General features: G+C 36.1%; 1 non-coding gene across 1 annotated transcript; it reads left to right on the plus strand.

Annotated features, from left to right (window-relative positions):
* The first annotated feature begins 11,438 nt into the window (after positions 1–11,438).
* LOC114610160 lies at positions 11,439–11,570 on the plus strand. Its single transcript, XR_003709650.1, has one exon. It is a non-coding gene; the product is annotated as a small nucleolar RNA SNORA17 (small nucleolar RNA).
* Positions 11,571–24,303: the final 12,733 nt, after the last annotated feature.

The raw sequence follows: 24,303 nt of genomic DNA on the forward strand, positions 1-24,303 counted from the left end.
TATATATATATATATATATATATATATATATATATATATATATATATGGCCTAAGTAGAATGTTAAGGCTAAAGACCTAGGTAACTATTACTTCACTAGCCTGCCATTTTGTGCTGATACTAATGTCATAAGGAAACTTTTCGTATGTTGTTTCTGCTGTTACTAGGAAACTTTCTTATGCCTAAGTTGATTATATATTCTGTTATGTTCTGTGCCCTTGGAAACTAATCATGATAGGTGTCAATAGAACTGCTTTGTATAGTTATCTACAACAAGCTTGGATCCTAACCAACCACTGAGCATCACTTCTTGAATTTGTGTATAAGCTTTTATGATATTTGCTTTTATAAACTACCTCTGGGATGGATGCCAATATAAGAGAGACATATGCACCAATATAAGAAAGTATTTGAAATAAGAGTTCCCTTTTGAGTAGATGTGTAAAATTTAAGTTTCCAAGACCTCCCTGAGAACTGACATCCTACTTAGCAGAAAGAATTTTGTATGTGGGTCAATGATATCCAACTTGGCAGGTTAAGACATGAATATTAGAAAAGGCTCATCCTGGCTGACAAGTTAAGACAAGAATGTTACACAAGCTAAGTCCCCTGCCAGAGTTGAACACCCCAACCAGTGGGAACAGGAAAAGTTTATAACAAAGATATGCTCCTAAGGAAGTCCCCACTCCCTAAATCCTGATTAGTGGAATAAGTTGGCACAGATTGTGGGACTGTAATTTGGCCACACTCCCCAGAGCCCAGAGAGGGGGTGGAGAGAACAAATCTCTGCCTCAAGATTTCCCTGGCTCCGCCCTTCTCCTCCGTTTCCAATATATAAGCAAGACACCTTTCGACATTTTTCGAGAGAGCGTTTCATCATTCACCACCCAAGCCTGTCATCTGTTAATAAATCAACATATTTTAAATCGTCACATGTCTCTTAAATTCTGGACTCTTCGTTCAAGTAAGTCAAGGCTTTCGCTCGCCCCTGTCCACGAGGGGCAGGGGGAGGGAGAGAAGTTGTTCGTCTGCCCGGCGCTCTCTGTACTCTAGTTAGCCGGCTGCACGCCAGCTCACGGGACAGGGGATGAGAAGCCTTTTTCTCCGCAGTCGGCTCTGCACGCCTGCCGTTCTGAGAACGCCCTGACATCTGTGTGTGGGCGCATGGGCTCCGGCCTGCGCCCACACCCAGGCCGCCCCCGCGTGACCCCGGGGTGAGATCTGCCCTACACAGATGATCCCAGGCATAAAACGCACTATAGGTTCTTTACTCAACATCACAATCAGCTTTCCAGTAACATTCAATAAAACATCCAAATTTGGCTGGATTTGTCTCTGAGTGGTTTGTGCAGTGATTTCCAGATGCCAACAAATATGTGAATGTGTGCTTGTCCGTGTAGATGAAGCTTGTGATACTGAAGTGAAATGGGTGGGAAATTGAGCTGCATCAGAGCAGTTGGAATGGGCAGCTCAATTAAAGATAATGTCAACTAAAAGTAGATCATTATAAGGTTTTTATTCTAAGATTTTATTCTGTAATTTGTTATTAGTGCTTCTGTAAGTGTGTCTGTGTATATGGTATGTTTGTACCCATCTGTGCCATAGTGCATATACAAAAATCTTTGTGGATCCAGTTCTCACCTCCCACCTTTACATGGTGCCAAAGAACCAACTCTGGTTGCCAGGCATAGTGGAAGTGCTTTACCCACTGAGCCACTTCATTGGCTCAGGATTCTAACTTTAGTGTACATAAATAATCATCAAGAAAGTAATAAATATGCCAAGAGAAAATTAAGGGAGAATAAAATATTACTTTCAAAAAATTCAAATACAAAGATACTGAAAACGTTGAAAAAACTGGAAGTTACATAAAAGCATGTAGTGAAACAGGAGAAAATATTTTATGATTAAGAACTACTTAAATTGTAAATGGATTAATTAAACTCATAAATTGAAATAAAGAAGGTAGAAGAATGATTTCTTAAAATATATTCTAAGTCTGTGTTGTTCATAAAATATTTCCTTTCAGTCTTTTTTGTTTTTTGTTTGTTTTTTGTTTTTTCGAGACAGAGTTTCTCTGTGCAGCCCTGGCTGTCCTGAAACTCACTCTGTAGACCAGACTGGCCTCGAACTCAGAAATCTTCCTGCCTCTGCCTCCCAAGTGCTGGGATTAAAGGCGTGTGCCACCACCGCCCAGCCCTTTCAGTCTTAAAAAAATAGATAAAAAGTGACATGATGGAAGAAGTATACTCTATAAAAGTAGAAAATGGATAGCGATGGTTATCTTATGAAAATAGATTGTAACTACAAAGCTATTTTTGGTAATTTTAAAAAGTCATTATTGGTAAAGTACCCACACATGAAGAAGTTATAATGATTATAGACATGTACACACAAAACAATGGAATACTCACACATACGAAGGAAGTAGTGAGAAAACACAAATTAAGTGTTTCTGTTGCTACTTTAAAATTTCTAAGAAGATTATCCTTCTTTTAAGGAAAAATTATTGGGAGAAGGTACAGAAATCCTTGTTATATTGTTGATTGAAGTATAGCTAATTCAGCTGCTGTGAAAAAACATTTCCAGATTCCTTAAAAAGTTAAACATTGAATTACTATTTGATCTAATATATCCCTTTTGGCATAGACAAAAATTATTTTAAAATGATTACTCAAATATAAGTAGTAAAGTTATCAAAAATCACAATATGTTAAAGATATGGATAATCCAAATTTTTACTTATAACTGAATGGATGAACAAATTATGGTATACCCACACACTGAAATATTATTTAGCTATAGAAGAAGAGAATACAGATAGGATCCATGATGTACCTGGAGAATATTTTGCTAAGAGAAAGTAGCCAGACAAAATATAAATAGAGATTCTCTTAGTACGAACAAACTAAGCAAGGTAAGAGATAAAGCAGGCTACTAGTGGCTAGGGGATGTGAGCAGGTCTAGAAGTTACTGGAGATCATGTGGAATTTCTCCTTCAGATAATGAGAATATTTGAGAACTAGATGGAAATTATGACTGCATCTGCTACCAATGTGATAAACGCTGTAAATTCATTGAATATATTAGTGTTATGTAAATTTTGGGTCACTTTAAACTAAATTCAAAACTAAGAAGAAAATAAGTCATTTAATATAATCTAGCAAGTGTACTAATTCCTAGTTATTTATTTAAAATAACTGAAAAAAAAACATGTTATACAATCACAAATACATAAAAATGATTGTTCATGTGGGCACTCTTCATTACAATAAAACGTATCATCCAACACTCCTGGTCTGCAATGACCTCTGCACTCACATACCCATGACTAAAATTAGAAGCATATCTTTTTTGTGTGTGTTAAGAAAGCAAAAAATAAGTTCCTGCCATGATGTCCTTCAAAATAGGCTGACTACAAAATACAATAGAAAATAAACATTTCCCTTCCTCGTCTTCCAAAAAGAAAGGTGATCAAGAAAGGATATTATTAGGTAGTGAGGAAGGATATTGGGAAAAATAACAAAAGGACACATGGGTTATGAAAAAATATAAAACAAATTATTTTTCTAGCCTAAACTCGATCATAGTTTTCTATTTATGGTATATAAATATATAAAAGTATAATTGGTGCTGGAAGTTGAAAGCCCTAAGCAAAGTTTCAGAGTTGGCAAAAGTATTTGAGTGGCTACTTTAATTTAGCAGTGTGATGTTTTTATTTGTGAGTTTAGTGCAATAAAGAAATATTGATTTTCTTTTTAAAAAAGAAGAAATCTAATAAAATTCCATATATGTAAAGTTTTAGAAAACACAAAATGTAGTAACAGAGAGGTCTGTTATTCAAGTATAAGTTGATGGCTGTGGAGGGCAAGAAAATAACACCTTGGCAGTAAAACAACCTTCTCACAATTTGACTTTCTTGATAGAATGGCCTCTATTACTTTTATTAAAATTCTTTGAAATGAAGCTGCTACAGTGGAGAAAGTCTTTCATCCCAATTGAGTTTTGAAATCCAAAAGGGAGACATCAGAGGCTTAAAGTTCTAGTGAAGCCTCTTCTGTTTGTTTTCAGATAAGTGTATCATCCTTCACACTAATGACACTTGCTGAATTTTCCATCACTAAAGTTTGTAGAACGTGTGGAATATGTTTCTGAGCTGATAAGTAATTACTTACTACCCAGCCAGTAGGTATACAGCACAAGACATTGTGTTTCTTTACAAAAGCCCATGTTACTGCAAAAGCAATTCAACCTACCTGTTTCACAGAGCAACCATTTAGACCTTCAGGACTCGTGATAAATTCTTATAATGTAGATAACTCAAATTGCATCCTTTTATCCTCCATATACAATAGTTGTCATTATTTATCCTGATTTTATTGGCTTTTTGCCTACTTGGTAAAAAATTTACTGCTCCCTCAAAACATAAGCATCTCAAGCTTTTACTTTTCCTCTTTAATGATGCCTGGACTAGCAAAGAATTCTAATATTCTCCATTTGTTCGATATATAATCATGCACCACCTTTATTTTTTCCCCTCAAGATGGGGATACATATTTGTTATATCACTCTATATAGGTAAAATTCTAAAGTGTTAAAAAGAAATGACTGAAATGAAAATGCCTAAACTTAGTGAATTTATTCTGGCTAAATTTTGGAAACAAAATGGGTGGAAAGTCTCTATGATAGATTTTCTTTGTGATCTGCCTTTAAAAATGCCCAACTCAAAGTTTATTTAAATGTGAGAGTGAAATTGTTTCAATAACAGATTTAGCAGTTCCTTAGGATTGATGGAAATCTTTTACCCTCTTTAACCAGGTGCTAAAGGGGGATATTAAGATGAATATGCCTTCTGTGCCAACGGAAGATTGAACCAAATGATATATTCAGCCATATGCTCTCATCTCAGCCTGACCATCTGCTGGCTGTTCACTTAAATATATTATCTAGTTCACTGATTCCCAAATGAAGAAAAGCTACCGGATAAAACAGACATATCCTGTAAAACAGTTAGCTATCTAATAGCTATAGAATAGCTGAGTAGCACTATCTTCTAAGAATAAACTGTGCACCCTGGGGAAATAAATTTGTTCAAGGTATCAATGTCAACTTGAGTTTGGAGAAATGATGCTTTTTATATGTACAAAAAGAAATATAAGGAGAGTTGTACCTCCAAAACTTGACAAGAGACAACTATGAGACCAATGCTATTTGTCTTTATATGTGGTTTGCCCTTGAGGGAGGTGCTAAATACAAATTAGATACAGTCATATTGTTCCATTGCCAGCCAGGTATGTAGTTGTCCTCTGAGAAATTTTGTGGCTAAGATAGAAGCCAGTATATAAGTACATGTTCTGGAATTTCTAGTCAGTCCTCTCTTGATATAATCCATGATTTCCCCCAAGTTGTTGGGGAAAATTCTTATCTTCACTCTTTCAAAGGCATAATTAGATCACCTGTTCTATTTTGTTTTAATGGGTGGTAAATAACTGTCTGCCAAACATATAAATGAGCGAATATTACTCTTTGTTAGATCTCTAAAGTCCATGTTTCACACAGTGCGCTAATTCTTCACTAAAACTACATCTACTATGAGGCATACGAAACAATAACTTCACTCATGACAGAAACAATATTGTTAGGATAAAGTTTCAAAAGTTTTCAAAACTAGGTGGGAAGCTGCTTATTGAGAGGTTTTTCACAGTTTAGTCCCTCATTTAAGCAGCTTATAAGGACACCCAATATACCCACTATCTGCAGAGGTGTTTCAAAATATTGTCTTTGTCCTATCTATCACTAAGCATAGCCACTATTAGCAGGGCACACATTCAAAGCCTAACACTCAGAGTAAATTACCTGGGATGTAAAACACTGCCTTTACCTGTCCTTTCTAATTTGTCTACAGTATCCACTTGAAGGACATTTCACATAATCAGTTAATGACATCTCTTTCCATATGCCTATGTATGTATGTATGTATGTATGTATGTATGTATGTGTATTTATCTATTTAAATGGCACATCCTACAGAAGATTAAATCAGAGCTCTATTCCAAAAGGCACAGCTAGCAAATGAATAATTCTCTTGAACAGCCCTGCTTTCAGGCAGGCTGGAAACAGAGCAGTTTACTAAAAAAAAAAAAAAAAAAAAAAAAAACTGATAATACAGCACAGCAGTCTCTGTTAAATCCCAATATTCAAGCTCAGAGAAAAAATTCCAGCAGGGATGGCTTCATATTGAGCTAGCTCCAGGTATATGAAAGACCTAAGAAAGAGACCATTTAAGCAACCATGCCATTGCTTGTCAGCTGCTTTATTCATTCTTATCCGTGAAACCTCAGATCTGAGGTGTTATTTGGACACAAGGGTTAAGAAGCACATATATTAATTTGATAATATACATTCAAATTATTTCCCCAAATTTGTCTACTGCAACAGAACATAATTCTTTAAACTCACAATTTACTAACCTGCTAAGTATTCACTCTAGCTATTACAGTTACTTCCAGATAAGGTAAACGTTATCTTCATGTAAATTTTATGATTAAAGTAGGTATTTAACAAAACAATTCTCTAGTTCGGTGACATATATGTACATATGGTCTTTTTTTCAGTAAAACATATGGGTGGCTCTTTTCAATCACATTTAACAAAAAGGAGAGATGTGAAAACTGAAAGAAAAAAAGATAAAAAGAAAGATAATGAAAAGGAGAGGAAAGAGAAGAAAGCATGGGACAAGGAATAGGAATTGCTGCAAATGTGGAACATATTTCAAATTCTGGCTGGAATTCAATGCTTTTTTTTTTTAATGTAGAAGTTTGAGATGCAGCAAAAAGTAGCAGCAAGCTTTCCATGTTCTCCACCTCTAGCCCATGTCTACCTGTTCTTATTCCATCATGATAACCAACACCCAGTCCCACCCTATTCCATACATTCTGTGTTCTGGCACAGCCTGGTGAACCCTTCCACCTGACTTCATCATGCCTGTACCATTCTCTATCCTGAGACCGTAGTTGGTTCTCACATCTGGGAGCCCTCTCTGAGCTGGCACCCAACTCCATGTTTAGTCCAGTATATAAATCTTCCAGACCACTCCAAGACTCTATGTACTCCTGCCCTTATAAAGACCGATCTATATTCAGCCTTCAAGCATACCCCAATCTGTATATCCTCTGCTCTGACACAGACTGCTCGGTTTGCCTGCTCAACCTACTAAACCGGCATCCTACCTAATACCTAGACATACCAAGTCCATATAACAGACTAGTGAACCCATTTGTACCTTCCCTTAACCACTTTGGACCAGATGGTACACCCTGAGTGCTACCTCAACCTGCTGTGTCTAAATCAGACAACCTAGTGAAAGAAGTTCATTTGTCCATATCATATTGTAAACGATAATATAAAACATTAACATAGTAAGTCCCATGAAAATCCACTAACACTGTAGAAAATGTTCTCCAATAAGAATCATTTAGGTAAATGCCAAGATATAGAACTTAAAAGAACAATCATAAGCTTCAGTCAATAATTCAAAGAGAAGTTGCAAGCAAACACAAATATGAAGCTAAATGAAAATAAAAACATGCTATGATATACTCTGAAAGAATCCAAATTCAGCAAATCAGCCATAAAGAGAATATATAGAAGCAATATTTTATATTGAAAAAAGAGTAAGTGCAACAAAGGGACAATGGAAACACAGTTGATAGAAGCTAATTACCAAAGCACAACTAAGAACACAACAAATATCAACCAAAGTGACAAAAATCCAATATATAACTTTCAATAATAACTTGAAATATTTATGGCCTCAACTCTGAAATCAAAATTCACGAGCTAGCTGAATGGATTAAGAAAAAAATAAAAGCAATTCTATTTTCTAAAAGAAACTCATCTCATACAGATAGGCATCACTTTAAAATGAAAGGATAGAAAAATATATTCAAATAAAAAGGGACCAGGAAGCAGACAGGTATCTTGCAATAAGGCAAGAGAAGAAAACTAAACAAATACAAATAGAAAAAGAAGAAGTTGAATTAAATTATCCCTATTTGACGATGACATAAGAGATCAAAAAACAACATTCCAAATGAAAATATAGAAAAGTGATCAAAAATGAAAGGATAAAAAAATAAAGTAGCCTTTGAACATACTTACCACAAACATGGTAAGAAAGAGATCATGAACACACTACCACTCACAATAACCTCAAAGAAAAATATATAGGAAATGATCCTAACCAAGGAGATGGAAAACCTCTATAGGAAAATCTTTGTATCCCCGTGGAAAGCAATAGATAATGAAAATATATCTAATGATCTTAGATTGGTAGACTTAATATTGTGAAATAAAGATTCTACAAAAACCAATTTACACATTTAATGGAATTCTAATCAATATCTCCCCAATATTCTTCATAAAAATAGAGTTCTAGAATGCATATTAATCATACACACACATACACACACACACACACACACACACACACACACACAAATGAATAAGTGAAAAGAAACAACAACAAAGATAAGGAAAAATGTTGGGGCCACTATTCCAGACTGCAATATATATTACAAAGCCATGATAACCACCACAGCATGGTACTCACACAAAACAGATGTTTAAACTAATGGAACAAATTAGAAGACCCAAAGAAGATCTCACATAATTATAGCTGTTTAATAGTAACAAAGATGACAAAAAATACACATTGAAGACAAGGCACCGTCTTAAAACAAATGATTCAGAGAAAAAACTGTTTGCCAATGTCACATGTAGAACATGAAATTATATGTGTGTAAGAATTAAAATATACACTTATGTGCTCCTGGATAAAGTTTAACTTGGATGTATCACAAATCTCAACATGAAGCATTAAATGCTGAAGTTGTTAGAAGAGAACAGAGGCAATAATATTAATGACATACATATAGGAAAGGACTTTCTGAATAGGATTCTGTTTGTTCTGTAATTAAGGACAACTAACAAATCAGACCTCAGAAAATCAGAAACTAAAACAAATTACGTAAAATTAGGGAAATAATCAAATGAAGAGTAAACCTAAAGAGTGAAGAGAATCTATGTCAAGTATATAGCTGACAGAGGATTAATATCTGTAATGTAAAACAAATAAAATACAATGAATCAAGCAAACAAGTAACCAAATTATAAAGTATACTATGGATCTGAATGCAGAGTTCCTAGAAGGAGAAAAAAAATGGCTATGAAATATCTCAAAAAATGTTCATGATTTCTATCAAACAGATAAGTACAAATTAAGACAACTTTGAGATTTCATCTTTCCCCCAATCAGATTGACCAAGATAAACAAACAAATAAACAAACAAAACCCTAAATTTTGAAAAGTAGGGAAAAGGGAACTCTTGGTGCTATTGCTCCCTGGAACATCCAGGAGGCAAATCAGTGCAGAGAATTTTCAACAAGTTAAAAAAAAATTCTACCACAGGACCCAACCTTGGGGCATTCCTTGGCCCAAAGGATTCATCATGCTACTCTACAGGTATTTGTTCAGCAGAGGTTAACAAAAATGTAGTTCATAGAGCTATAGAGATGGCTCAGTAGTTAAGAGCACTGATTGCTCTTCCAAAGGTCCTGAGTTCAATTCCCAGCAACCACGTGGTGGCTCACAACCATCTGTAATGGAATCTGAGGCTCTCTTTTGGTATGTCTGATGACAATGACAGTGTACTCATATACATAAAATAAATAAAATATTTTTAAAAAGCTTATACAAAAGAAAGAAAAAGAAAATGTAGTAATATATATTTTTGAATATTATTCAGCTGGAGTGATTTAAAACAAAATCCTGAAATTTGAAGATAAACTCATGGAATCAGGAAATATTATACTGATTAAGATAACCCACATAAAGACATGTGCTACATGTTTTCTCCTATTTCATGTTTCTATTGCCAAATATTCAATTTATGAGTATATACCTGAAATGCACACAGAAACCAAGGATGTAAAATGGGGCCATGGATAGAGAAGAACTCTAAAGTGGAAAACAGCAAGATACGGAAGATATCAAGGGGGAATGGGAAACAGTGTCTTTAATTACAGTGGGAGGAAGGAGGACCATAAAAGGAGAATGATAGAAAAGGGAAAAATAGTAGTAACATTCTCTGAAAGGCCATAGGGGATCACATCATTTTCTATTTATCTAAGATTAGTATGATATATAAGTGCATATGTACATATATGTATATGTATAATGTATATGTATATATTGCAAAGTTATGTATATAAAACTAACCACTTAGGGTGATGATTTGCTCAAAAGGCTACCTAACAAAGCCTCCAGTAACAGACATGAAAAACCACCTTTCAGGTTGTTCAGGGGAATTCAGGGGACTTCCCAGATATTATAGGTTATTGCTTCCCTGTCCTTGATTGCATCTAAGAAGTTGAAAGTACGTTCTTCTGACTGAAGATAACATGTTCATCAGACACAGGACTTGGACAATTTTAGCTTAATCTGAACCCAAAAGCCTTCTCCCTGAGGCTCCAGTTTGATAATACCAGAAGGTGCCATGGAAACTCCCAAGGGAGAAAAACAATTAATATTCCTAACTGTGATGCCTATGATCCAAAACACTTACTAGCATGGTAAGAGACACTATTTGAAGTCATGGTACTTGCAAGCATCTCTCTCTATAAGACTTAAAGCCTGCGAAACATGAAATAAATCATGGCTGATTTAAACCTAACCAATTACCTGTTGCTAGTGATGTGGATTTTAGAGGAAAACACATTTCTTCTACTTTCAAAACGAACTATAATTATGAAGTGCATTTCAAGTACTTATTTGTATGTTCACATATAAGTTTAACTCTCACCCTTCATCAAAGAATTGCTTGTATTCAGGAGACACCATTACAGAAAGCCACAGCAAGTAACAATATAGAAAACAAGAGACCATGTGGGGGTCCAACCTCTATTGATACATATATAACAAAATGCTTACATATAGGCCTCAAGATATATTGCAGAATAGGGAACATCTTATAGAAGACAGAAGACCTGGATTTCTGCTGTGAGCGCATATCTTCTAGATACAAGAGGAGAACAACACCTAGGAAATCTGAGCAGAATAGCTTCTTGACAAGGCCTAAATCATGACATCAGTTGACACGCCAATACGAAGTATGACCGACAAAAGACTCCATCCCTTGATGAATACACACAGGCAATTAATAAGTTCTGGGAGAGGAAGAATGGGTCTCCTCCAAGGATAGGCCCTCTCATTGGTTATCCAGTCCCAAGTAGTCAGCCCTGAAAAAAAAAAAAGATATGTCATTTTTTCTGTCCATTAATTTGTTTAAACATTAATTTTCTTTTGCAGAATTAAAGAAAGAAAGAACCCCAAAAGGTAGTTACTTACTACTTTTTCCTTCAAAAACAAAACAACTTATTCCTGCCCATGAATACACTGCAGTTGTGATTGCTGTGCTAGATAAGCATCAGTAGGTGACAGAGAGGAGCAAGGCTGCATTTATGCTTAATTTTCTGACCTATAAATATCTGAATGATTAATAGCCTAATATTCTGTGAAAAAGAAATCCTAGCCTGAGACTACCACTAGTCTGGTGCCAGGGCCCTGGAACAGGAGCTAGCCTGAGACAACTACAAGTCATGTTCTAGGCAGGCCAAGATGGACTCCCAGAATAGGAAGCAAGACTACAAAAATCCTGCCAGGAAACCAAGACCTAGGCAGGAGTGAGCCAAAGACAGAGGGCCTGTCAGGCATGATCCATGAGGAGCAAGCCAGGAAGAACAACCAGACTGGTGCCATGGGGCTCAGACAGAAAGCTAGGCTGAGATGAACACCAGTCTATTGTTTTGCAGGCCTTCCTGGAAAGAAGTGTAGACCATGTTACAGATAACCCCTACTGAGTGTCATAATGCACAAGCAGGACACAGCACACCTGAGACCACTCCTGAGACACCACCAGACACTCTGACACCCCAGACACTACTCAGGGGAATAAGTGGTGAAGTAACGAAAGAGAAAAAGAAATAGAGGGGGAGTGGGTGTCACACAAAGAGACAGAACTTGAGACTTACGGATAGTGAGTAACAGCCAGATGTGAGTAGCTGGTAATGCCACCTGGGACCCTAGTGGGATTCTGGCTTATGCTACCACTGGGGTCACATCTGGGTCCATGGTCCTGCAGTATCAGGAGTCTGTTATCACAAAAATAACAAGCGGATATCTCCGGTCTGGGCTGCCACCTGGAGCCATGTTGATGTCTGATGGGTGTGCAGAATTGCCACCCCCCCGACCCCCACATGCACAGACACCTTACCTGGACATCTTGAGAAAGTTTGCCCTTCAGGAATGTAGAGCAGGACAGCAGACCACCCTGCCGCTAGCTGGCTGCAGTATTCAGGAGAGCAGGTCTACACATTGTGGAAATGCCAGGTGTGCCACAGCCAGGGAAAAGAACTTGGGAGAGCTGGCTTGAACAAGGGAGAAATACCTTCCTCTCTCCTTGCTTACCGCCTGCATCAGACAGAAGACTGGTCCTAGCAACAGGAGAGCTAGTCCTTCCCTTTATCAACTGCAGCACTCAGGAGAGGAAGTCCGTACTTCTCCTGGGCAGCACAGAGGAATTGACCTTGGTGGTAAGGGTTGTAGGAGAGCTATCCCCAAGGGCCTGAGAGTATAAAAGCTGGCGGCTGACCATGTCTTGATAGCTCTCAGGCCTAGATCCAGGGCTTTGAATTGGCCCACCTCAACAACTACCCCATCGATGAATCGCTGGAATGCATGAAGGGGTTAGTCCAAAACTAAAGAATCTCCATGACTCAGTAAAACAACAGGATACCTAAGAGGAGTCTTAATGAGGTTTCAGTATCGATAAAGTAGCAGAAGCCAGAAGACTATACTACAAGACCAATGAGTCATTTAAATGAAAATTTACCAGCAAAGAAATGTGGAGAAGAAGCAATGGGAATACGGTACGATACACTGTGACATACTGCAGCTTCCACAACAAGATTTTTTTCCCTGTTGGAGTGTGGGAGGTTGCAAGGGTGGATGGTGGGTACTAGGAGAGGGGAGATGAATGTGATTGGGGTGTGTGATGTGAAATTCACAAAGAACCAATAGAAAGTTTTTTTTAAAAAAATCACATTTAAGCAGTGTTTAGCTGTATGTATGTCTATGTTTTACGTGTACCATATTTTTATATCTATATATGCCTTTCTAGTGTACTATTTCAAGTACATTTCATCACACTAAGAGCTCCTTAGCTATTTATGTTTGATACCCCCTTGACCTAGCTCACTTTTATAACCATAAAAACAGAAGAAAGTGACTAATTTTCATCTTTGATGAGACTAATCTATTTAAACTTTAATGCAATCAGTTTTAATTTTTAAAACCAAATAAATTAAAGTGAGTGATCCTACTCTCTGATCAAGAATAGTGGCTTCATAAACCAAATATACAATAAGATAGAAAGATTAAGATGTAATATTCATGAACTATAAAATGTGACAGGTTGTTTAAATAATTATCTCATATTCAAATGATGAACGAATTCTATTTACTCTGTTTGCAAGGCTCAGGATCACACAGTATTTCCATGGTTAAATATAAATAGATTTTACCATCAATTCCCTGACCTATTTTAGTTGATCCACCTCCTGCAAAATGGGCTCTCGGCGACTCTAATACTAAGAAGTAAGAGACAGAAAGTTTGCCATATGTTAGTACACATGACAGAAAAGCTGTCAGTGTAGAGATACTTCTGTTTCAGCCTTAAGTCCACATCAAACCTTTTTGCTTTATATAAGCAGATCTACAGATACACATGCTTTCTCCATATTGCATACCAAGGTGCTAATAATTCACTACAATTGAAGTTTAGTGCATTGCAATGCTTCCCTAGATCAATTGCCACATGTAAAAATTTTATTTTTCATGAATTTGCATGTGCACGTAATTTACATAATTAATACTACTACCTCCTTTCATCTTTAGCTGCAGTTTAGTGAAGTATATCAATCTTATTGTCGACTTGGGTTGTTTTAAACAGAGAATTTTATGTAATCAGGTTTATCTAAAACTCTATGAGTAGCTGTTGACTTTAAATTTCTACCTCCATCTCTGTAGTTCTATGATTACAGGCAGGTGTTACAATGACTGATTTTCTAATATTTTTTGCATTCTAATTGTAAATCTTTTCAGTATTTGTTTCTGAAATTTATTTCCATGTTTTAATATCCCATCATTATTTTGCTTCTTTTTCCATTATAGAGATTATTTTTAAATTTTCTATACTGAAAAATATGAACTTCAACTTCCTGTCTCTATTCCACAAGGAACACCTTCCAAACTTCCTTTTATTACAGATATGTTTATAGTTAAGCTAACATCATAGTTAATATCATTCCTCTGTACCTTTATGCTTTCTCTAGTGTCAAACTTATCCTAGTTACTATGCTCTTGTTTTTCCATAAATCTATCATTATTCATTCCTCAAGAGAATAACCTTCTTTTAATATGAGCAAATTTTAGTAGCATTTACTGTATGTGATATTACTTGATACTCAGAAATATTAAGCAACAGAGACTTAGCATCCCTAATGTAAGAAGAAAAAATGGATATCTCAATGAATTTAACATTTATAGAAGTGTGGTGGTCACTCGGTTGATTGTGATAATTCATTTCTTAGCATGCACATCATGACAAAAGTATCAATTTCACTGAACTAGAAATTTCTTTTTCATATATTGCTTATATTGTTTCTACTTCTAATTTTATGAAAGGAAAGTTGATAATTGAGAGTTAGCACACTGTGTGACACTGATTTTAACTTCGAAAACTAGATAAATGGAAACTATTCTCAAGCAATTTTATTATTTGATACATTTATTCATCAAGGATAGAATTTGAGAGAGCATGCTCAGTTTGAGGTTTTACAATTTGAACTTCCTGGAGTATAAACTATTGTGATGATATTGAAATACTTATGTGCATACTTTTATGTAAACTTGTTTGTGGAAAATATGCTGTCTTTTCAATGCATTTGATCAACTGAATCAGTGTTCTTTTGTGGAACAGGATTGAAAGAATGAGCATATGCATGTGTAAGTATATATATGTATGTAATGCAAACATATACAGTATATAAATATTCGTATAAAATTTCATCAAATAGACTTCTCTAATATAACATAAGGCTTTGAATAGATTGATATCAGGTGTTTCATAGCAGAGTGTTGGAAAATCTATCAGTTGTTCCATACATAAGGGTGAGCACCTCACCAGTACCAGCTTGCAGATTTCTGGGAGAATTACTGCTTCAAATATCAGCACAGGAATCAACAGCAATAGGATAATTAACTTAACTAAAGCCAAGTGAGAGTAGCTCAATATTCATTCTTTCTTGTCATTTAATATTTAGTCTGCTATAAGAAAGTGTTGTCAACATCCTACCTATTAAAGCCACCAAGTTCATTTCTCAACTGAGGCACCTTCCCCAGTTATTCTAATCATGGAAGGTTGACATTTAAAACAAATTATCATGAGCTATATTATGTCAACTTTACATATAAGGACACTTCAAAACCTTAACTTTCTACCCAATCTCCAAAGTCTTGTACTAATTTTATGATGCAAAATATAGTCCAACTTTAGAAGGTCTCCCAAATTCTTAAAATTTCCAAAGCTTTAAACCCATCCAGATCAATTTGTGTAACTCAAGCCTTCTCAGATATGTAGCCTTCCAATGGAACACAGTCAATTTACCAGAAGCAACACTCTTAAATAAAACTGACATATGAACTCACAGCTGTTGTGACAGCATGCACAAGACCTGTACAATTCCAAGCCAGGCCAAATCCCAGCATGGAGAGTGGAGTTGAACACGAAGTCTTACCACTAGCCAAGGAGCTTTTGGCAATTGATAGCTGCTGAGAAGGGTAAAGTCAATTTCTCTAGGAGTATAGCGCTTAATATGTGTATAAGCATATTCTTAACAAATGACAAAACCTTCATGCTCCTCCATCCTGAGCAAGGGCATAAGTATGTCTTGGTAAGAGTTAGTAAATACATTCCTTAAAGGTATGGGCCATTTATCATTCTTCCAGGATTAGTTATAGTTTTCCAAAGATCATTATCACAAACCCTGGTAACACAGAGAGATATATAAAGGATTGCCTATATGTCTGACAAAAATCTTTCTTAAGGCCATTGTGTAAAGGCAGTACCAATTAGACATAGAAGGCTAAATAAACCACAGCTTCTAAGACTGTTACTCTTTTTGCACTCCATTGACTCAAGGGTGTATTAGTAGCTCAATGAAGTCAAAATTATGTCTTAACTTACAGTTCAATGCAATATTTGTGTTCGTTGACAGAAATGCTCCTCCCTGAAACCAGAATATCTAGGCTAGAAGTGCACAAGGAGAAGGAAGCTAAGTTTTCTTAGTAACTAGGGAAACAGGAAATGAAAACATTGCCATTTCTAGCTTCTTGTTCCTGAATCCATGAATCCTGCCATAGAAGAAAGAGAATGTTCTAGAGAACCATTCCACAATATCACTCTCTCTATCATCTGTAGAGATAAATTACATATATATAGATTATACAGATATATAGATAATATAGATTATGTAGATAAATAGATATACAGATATGTTGATATATTGATATATATCAATATTATATGTGATATATAGTATTTGGTACATTTATATTATACACACACACACACACACACACACAGATATATATAATTTCCATTTGGTGACAGACTATCACTATGCATATCAAACTTTCTGGTTTGATGTGTCACATAATCCCAAAATCAGATCATATAGTAATTAGTTGGAATATTGTCAACTAAAAGAATTTTTTAGTTCCTTCTAAGGCCCAGTTACAGGCTAAGAGCTGTATCTCAAAGGGAGAATTTCTTCAGATGACAGTAAGTCCTTTCTCTGAAATCACAAGTGCTTCTATAGTGATTCACATATAAAACCTGTCAGAGATTCTAGACAGCACCCGAATCTGTCACAGATATCTCAAATTTATTTGACACACTACCTCAACTGGCAGAGCAGACTTCAAAGCAGCAAGAACATGTTGAATAGCTGAATCCTGTTATGGGTTTGTTACAAAACCTATCAGCTTTGTAAATTACTAGATATGTGGTTCAGAGTAACAAATCCAGGTGAGGAATATGCTTCTGCCAAAATCCAAAGAGGCCCATTAAATATTTTGTTTCTCTTCTAGTGGTTACAAAGACCTGATGCAATAGCTTATCATTCACCTTAAAATGAATATTGGCACATGTCCCACAGCATTGGTTCTTTTAATTTTTATTTCAATTGAAGGCTACTGAATTTTGTTTGAATTAATATTTTTATTCCCTAATGTGCATGTGCTGTATCAACAAGCCCAGAATGAATGCTGCTTCCTACTCTCTTTGCCCAATCAGCTTAATATCATCAATATAATGAGATAGTGTGATACCTGTAAGAAAGGGAGGTAATCAAGATCCCTATGAGATAGAAATATGGCACAACGCTGAAGAATTAAAAGACCTCTTAGGTAGAATTGAAAATCTGAACTACTGCCCTTGCCAATACTGCTTACTTATAAACAAGTTCTTATAAGCAGGTGCTTTAAAAAATATCATTTTCATAGTCAATAGCTGTATAATAAGTACCAAAAAATATATTAATCTACTTGACTAAGAACCACATATCTGGGTCATGAGAAGTCGCAATTGTAGTCACTACTTGATTAACTGTTATTCTCCATGATCCACTTATCGTCTGCACTGACTCAATAGTACGAATAAAGGGAAATGTGGTAGGAACCACTATTCTTGAACCTTTTACATTCTTGATGGTAGTACTCACTTCTATAGTCCACAATGAGAATTTGATAGCCTTCATTCCACAATAGTGTGGATGGACAACTTCTTAGCAATTACACAACCAATGTAAGCACCTGCCAACTTCTAATACATATTCCAATTATAGATGCTGGTACTGGGAAAATAACCACACAATGAATTCAGCAACACATTGGACCCAATATGAGTTAGATTTTAGCCAGAATTTTATCGATTATCCTTATTTCACAAATAAATCTATTTTACTGTAAAGGCTACAATTCTTTTTGGGTCTCTGAAAATTAGTACTAACACATAAGTATTATCCATTTGGCACTGAAAAGTCTAATTATTTCATTTTTCCCAATATATAATTACTGTAGTGAAAGACAGTATGTCCTGCTGGAGAAGGACAAAGGAAAGGTTTACAGAAGTAAAACACTTTAGTAAGGAACAAGATTCTTCATGTGGGCCTTGGCATCCTTTCATTTTTGAATCTTTAAATTGTCTCAAGTCTGGGTTTTGGAATTATTTTGTATGATTCAGTATAGCACTTCTCTTATTTGTTCTACAATTGTCTTCCTCTTCTCCTTGTTCTTCTTCTTCTTCTCCTTCTCCTCCTCCTTCTGCTGCTGCTTCCTCCCTCTTTCCCTGTCCTTGTCCTTATCCCACTCCTCTTATCCACTTCCTCTTTTCTCAGCCTTATCCTTTCCTACTGCTTCTGCTTCCTCTCCCTGCCCCTGTCCTTCCTCCCTTCTCCTCTTTCTCTCCTTCCCTCCTCCTTCTTCTCCTCCTCCTCTTTTGCTTAGAGAACAAACAACTTAATAAGCTTTCAATCTATTTTGATACAGGAAAACCATTATTAATTAGCTAGTATGTGTTATCCATAGGGTGCTAAGCAATTATAGGCAAGTTTTTCCTGTGCTGTGGTGACTATTATGTAAACTGTACTCACCTTGGCTTTGGTAACTCAGTGCTTCCAAGTCATCCCGGAAGTCCAATTAATCATATTAAATTTAAGTTATGTAATTGAGCAGCTAAATCTCCAAATCTAAGGTCTAGTACATAGAGAAGAGCACTGGCAAAATTCTTCAAAATGTTAGTGTCTTTCTCACTATTTTTTTAATAGTGTTAGTGAAAGGCATGTCTTCTTGGTCCTTCCATTATGGAAGATTAGGTTTTAAGATGTGATTCACTCTAGGATTGCACTTTTTCTGATCCTTAAAATCCTTTCATCAGCATTAAATTAAGGAGTATTATGCAAATCTGTGTCTTCCTCAGCAAGCCATGTTTTCATAAATAACTCAACCAACCAATCAAATAAATTCTTGGCAACTTTGCAAACTGTGGAAGCTTTAACATAAAACTAAGACTCTCTACTCAGTAGACACACATGGATAAATCCTACTAATGCAGTCTCAATGTCCTTGAAACCATTGTCATATAAGCTTAAAAATCCATTTCCATTCATATTCCCAGACTTTTCCTTTGAAAAGTTAAAAATTTGTTGTCATTTAGTGATGTAGACTTCTCGTCGACAAACCAAATTTTCTGCTTCATTTCTAGTAGCCTCCTTTAGTCTTGAATCTCTTTATAGGCCTAATGGCAAAGACAGTAGGTTCCTTAGGGATATCATCATTATATAATGATTGTATGTTTGACATATCCTTTAGCCAAAGTCATTCCCTCCTCTACTGACAAGGCAAGATTAATTCCCTGAGGCAAGGATAGAGAGGACAATAAGATAGGGATGGATAGTGGGATAGGAATGTATCATCTGTTAAGGGTAGGGAGACTGATTCATCAGGTGGAGTAGACCCACCAGAATCTGAATGGTCAGTTCTCTCAAACTTTTTAGGGTCTCCATATCTCCATCCCAAGTTGTAATATACAATTTTCTCCAATCAATGCCCTCCTGTTAAAGGCTCACACACCTCAAGAATGAAAATTGGATTTGCTCTGTAACTCAGCCAATCATGTATTGGAGACTTGAGTTTTATTTTCATAACTTAGATTATAAATTTGCTGGAGATAAAATTATTTTCTCAAGCCCACCAAGAACTTTATGTTATTTATATGCATCTGGACAAGTACATTTTTTACTGAGTTCATATCCCCTTGTCTTTTTATCCAGAGATACTAAAAGGAACCATCCAGCATTCTTGTTTTCTTATTTTTCCACATTATGTTCCAAAGTTTTATATGTACTCATTAAATTCCATATTCCTCACAAGAGTTGAATAAGGTATAACAAAGGCATTTATTTTATATTGTTCTTTGAATAGTTTACTCCCTGAATTTTCTGAGTTCTCCATTCAATAAAGGGAGTCACAGTATAGTCTCAGGTCTTTGAAGGAATAGAATATATATATATGTGTGTGTGTGTGTGTGTGTGTGTGTGTGTATGTGTAAGTGTATGTGTATATGTGTGTATTATATATGTGTATATGTGTATATATATAAAAAATATTTCCAAATACTAAAAAGTCTAGCTCTCCCATACATGAAATTCCTAGAAACTAGTAGTTATTCAGTCTTTGAGGACTTGGAAGACACAGTATTTGGAGTACTTCAACAATGACTGTCTGACAAAAAACACCTGGATGTTGTATAGAAAAACTTGTTTTTCCAATCATGTTGGAAGCCTCAAAAAAGCTGAATTTAATAGCAACAAAAAAACTCCATAAACGTAGTAAATTAATTGAGCAAAAAGAGTTAAAGCCAAGGAAGCCAATGGAAATAATCTCTGTTCACCTTTTTACTTTTTGAAAATGACAACAATGATCATTTGGAAGTAATTTTTCCACATTCAATGAAGACAATTCCTCAACTGAGGCTCACTGCTCAGATCATCCTAATTCAGTCACAGTTACTAAAATCAGAATGCTGGAGAATTTCTAGGTTTTTACTGTGTTTATAAGACATACAAACTGATTGTTCCTTTGGTTGTAGAAAGCAAAGATAGTATAGGTATTTGCAAAGAATTAAGCTAAAAACCAGGAGCATTGCATATTTGTTGCTGCCAATTTAGCAAGTTTATTGTCTAATTTTAGCTTTTTTATTGTGAAGTGATTTGCACCAGGAAAAGTATTTTCAACAAAGAATGTTGATCTATTTTCAGGTGGTCTTATCCTGGGAGGAAGCTCTTCAATGTTTCTGAGAATAAGGATAAAAGTCAGGCCCTGACATTCTGCCATATGTTACAGCATATGTACACAGAGTTGGTACATATAGTTTGAATGAATAGTAACAGCACATATCTTTATATAATGCACAGTAACAGTGTAAACTCAAATATGTGTTCATGCATTTATTTATGAGTGTATATGTGGACAAATGTGCATATATGTATAAAAATAGTTACTTGCTTATTAATATATAGCCAAGAATTGGTTTCATGTGGGCATAAGACAATGGTAAATGCCTGCCTTGCCAACTCAACACAGTTAATTTTCAATTTATGAGGTTATTATTAAATCGTTGTAAATCTGTTGTATGTCACAATGAGTACTGCATTAAGTTATATCACAGTTTTGCAAAGAAATGAAAGTTTGTAATAAAAAAAATCACCATCTGCAGGAGTTTAGGGAGAGATGACTGATAATTTTCCAAGTTCTCTATACAATATGCTTTGGCAAATTTTAATGGCAAGCTTAAGGACTGTTAATGGAAAAGAACAATACTCTACAAATCTTTATGTGGTTTAAAAATAGGATGAAGGAACTCATACTAACTTAATAATAATTATAACCTCATATCTGCAAATATTTTATACTCAAATAAATTTTTAAAAAATTAAAATTCTCTGTCTCCCTGTCATTGTCTCAGTATCTCTGCCTCTGTGTTCTATGCCCAAGTGTGCAATACTGCTGCCTGCCATTTCCTAGAACCTGGGTCCTCTTTTAATTATATTTGCATAACTTTTGACTTGATGATGCTTTTTAGGTTCTTGCCTACATGTAAGTGTTCATAGATAAATATCTCCTCTTTGTTGTCTTTACTGCCAGCATCCTGCTGAGTTCCTCTTCTTCTCCTCTGGGCCCTTCAAAACTATCTTAAACATTGTCTCACTTTCAATAGTAGCCTCTTTCCTTATTTCCTGTCAGGTTTTGATATTTCACTATTACCACAATCATCATAGAGCTCAAATTGTCTCTAGACTTTCCCAAAAGCTTCAACAGGACAAAGATATCTCTGGCCAAGAGAAGATAATGTATCATGTTTCACTAGCAGTTGTTAAATATCCAGGAACCTAGCCATCTTTGGCAATTAACTTCAGGCTCAATGTGTTTCAGGACATGTGGTAGATACTTTTGTTTATTATTTCCTCATTTAATGGCTTGCTAAAAAAAATTCATGGTTTATAAAAAACACTCTAGTGTACACCTGCATACATCTTATCTTGACTTCATACTCTTACTGTTCATGTCTGTTCTTTTTGAGTAAGTTTCTCCTGAAATGTCTCAGATTCCATGGTCTGTCTCAAAATCTGTTCTCTTTGAGTCTTTTATAACATTTGGGTTTAGATGTTGTGGTCTCTTTTTTATACTTGCATATATTACCACTTATCTCTTAGAGTATGGAATTAAGGATATTTTTATTGAATAGGAATGGTAATTTGCATCCACCTTCTTCCATGATGTACTTTTAGTATCTCAAGAAGAGTCATCATGACCAACATAGCATTTACATACTAATAAGTACCAGGTCTGTGTTAGGATTTCGGTGTTTTAACTAAAATAGTCCTCTTGTCTACATGGAAAATATGTATTCAATGTCAGGAAAACTCCTTTGATCTAGTAGACGTAAGTGAAATACGAAGCTGTCAGCGAAAACAGTATCTGGTTGTGACTGTAAGAGTTTCTGGATTTTAAGCTGGGAAACATGCCCTCAGGTATCTGTGTGGGAATTCTAAGCTGCATAGGGGATAAGAACAGTCACTATTGCACAGCTGGAAATTAACATGGCTCAGACATGGTGAGATCATGCACTTTAAGTAAGGACCCTGTAAGGAGTGACCCTTAACATGAAGAGAAGGAACTGACCTCTGTTGGGAGAGGCTGGTGGTTGGACAAGAAATTTACTTTGTATAGGCAGGCTCTGTTCTGCATCACCTATCCGAGGATGTACACTAATGAAAATGTCTCTTATTGACATGTACCACATGTTAAAATCTCATACAAACACACCCTCACAAATAATAGAGTTGTTATTGATCATTTACATAGTTAATGTATAAACATATGAGAAAAAGGAAAGAAATACTAAGAAATTCTTGAAGGGCAGACTTAGGCAGGTACTAATGTCAGGGTTATCATACATATCTTGCAACCATCATCTATGCTATAATCAGACAAGCTTATTCCACACAATGACAAGAAGATGATGACACTGGTAAGCAGGTGAATCCATTGCCTTTCAAGGTTTTAAATTTTTAAAAAATCACACTTGATAATATTCTATACGTCTCCACAGATTGGCTATAGACCAACCTCAAACATATTCAGCTCTTCATCACAGTAGGTCTTCATAAGCAGTAACACATTTAATGAGCTTCCAGCAAGTGTCAGCCCTAAATGTGCTTATTAATTCAACATGCTCTCTGACATTCTGACAGGGAACTGTGCAGTTTCCTACTTTCAAGCCTTCTCTTAGAGCTGTGCCATCCAGCTTTTTCCATCCTCTCAACATTGATTATAACTTTTAGCTGTAAGAAGATTGAAGGGTGCCTCAATGGTGAAAAAGTAGAAATGGGATATAGATCTAGTTGTAAAAGATCGCATGTTAAATAGTTTTGTGTGGGACTGCGTAAGGGTATCCTGAGTCATGGTTGAGCAGGTGCTTAGAACCCCGAGATTCTCCGTGGAATTCTGCGTGAGAACCGGCAGGAGTTCGGTACCTCCCATCATCTAGGATCCTGAAAACAGCCACATTTCCATAGTGTCACATAGGCCAGGCTTTAGGCCTCAGGCCCTAGAGATTTACATACTAATGAAGGCCAGAGGGCAGAGCAAATTAAACATTCCTCCCCCAGATCCTCCCCTAATCCTCCCCCTTCTCCCTCCCTATATAACTCGGGACTGCCCTGAGTTTTGAGGGGGTACGCCTAGATCCATCTATTATCCGTTATGACAATAAATCTTTTTAGAACCAAGGACTTCTTCGTGTTACTGGGGCCCACCGCCGCCAAGGCCCTTAGGCCGCTGGAACCATAGGATCCTCTTCCCTGATGTGGGACCCGCCATGGCGGCGCAAGCTTGCGCCGCTGTGGCGGCCTTTTTTAAATTTTCCCCACATTTGGCGCATCCAACGTGGAGCACAGACACCCACAGACTTCAAGGACTGGGCCACCCCAGTCTGCTACAGAACATAGCCGAGCTTCCGCCGCCTTGTCCGGTGCTGTGAGAAATCGACTCAGTGAAGATTCC

The sequence above is a fragment of the Grammomys surdaster genome, unplaced genomic scaffold, assembly GCF_004785775.1.
Source record: "Grammomys surdaster isolate TR1022 unplaced genomic scaffold, NIH_TR_1.0 126029, whole genome shotgun sequence".
NCBI classification, from domain to species: domain Eukaryota; kingdom Metazoa; phylum Chordata; class Mammalia; order Rodentia; family Muridae; genus Grammomys; species Grammomys surdaster.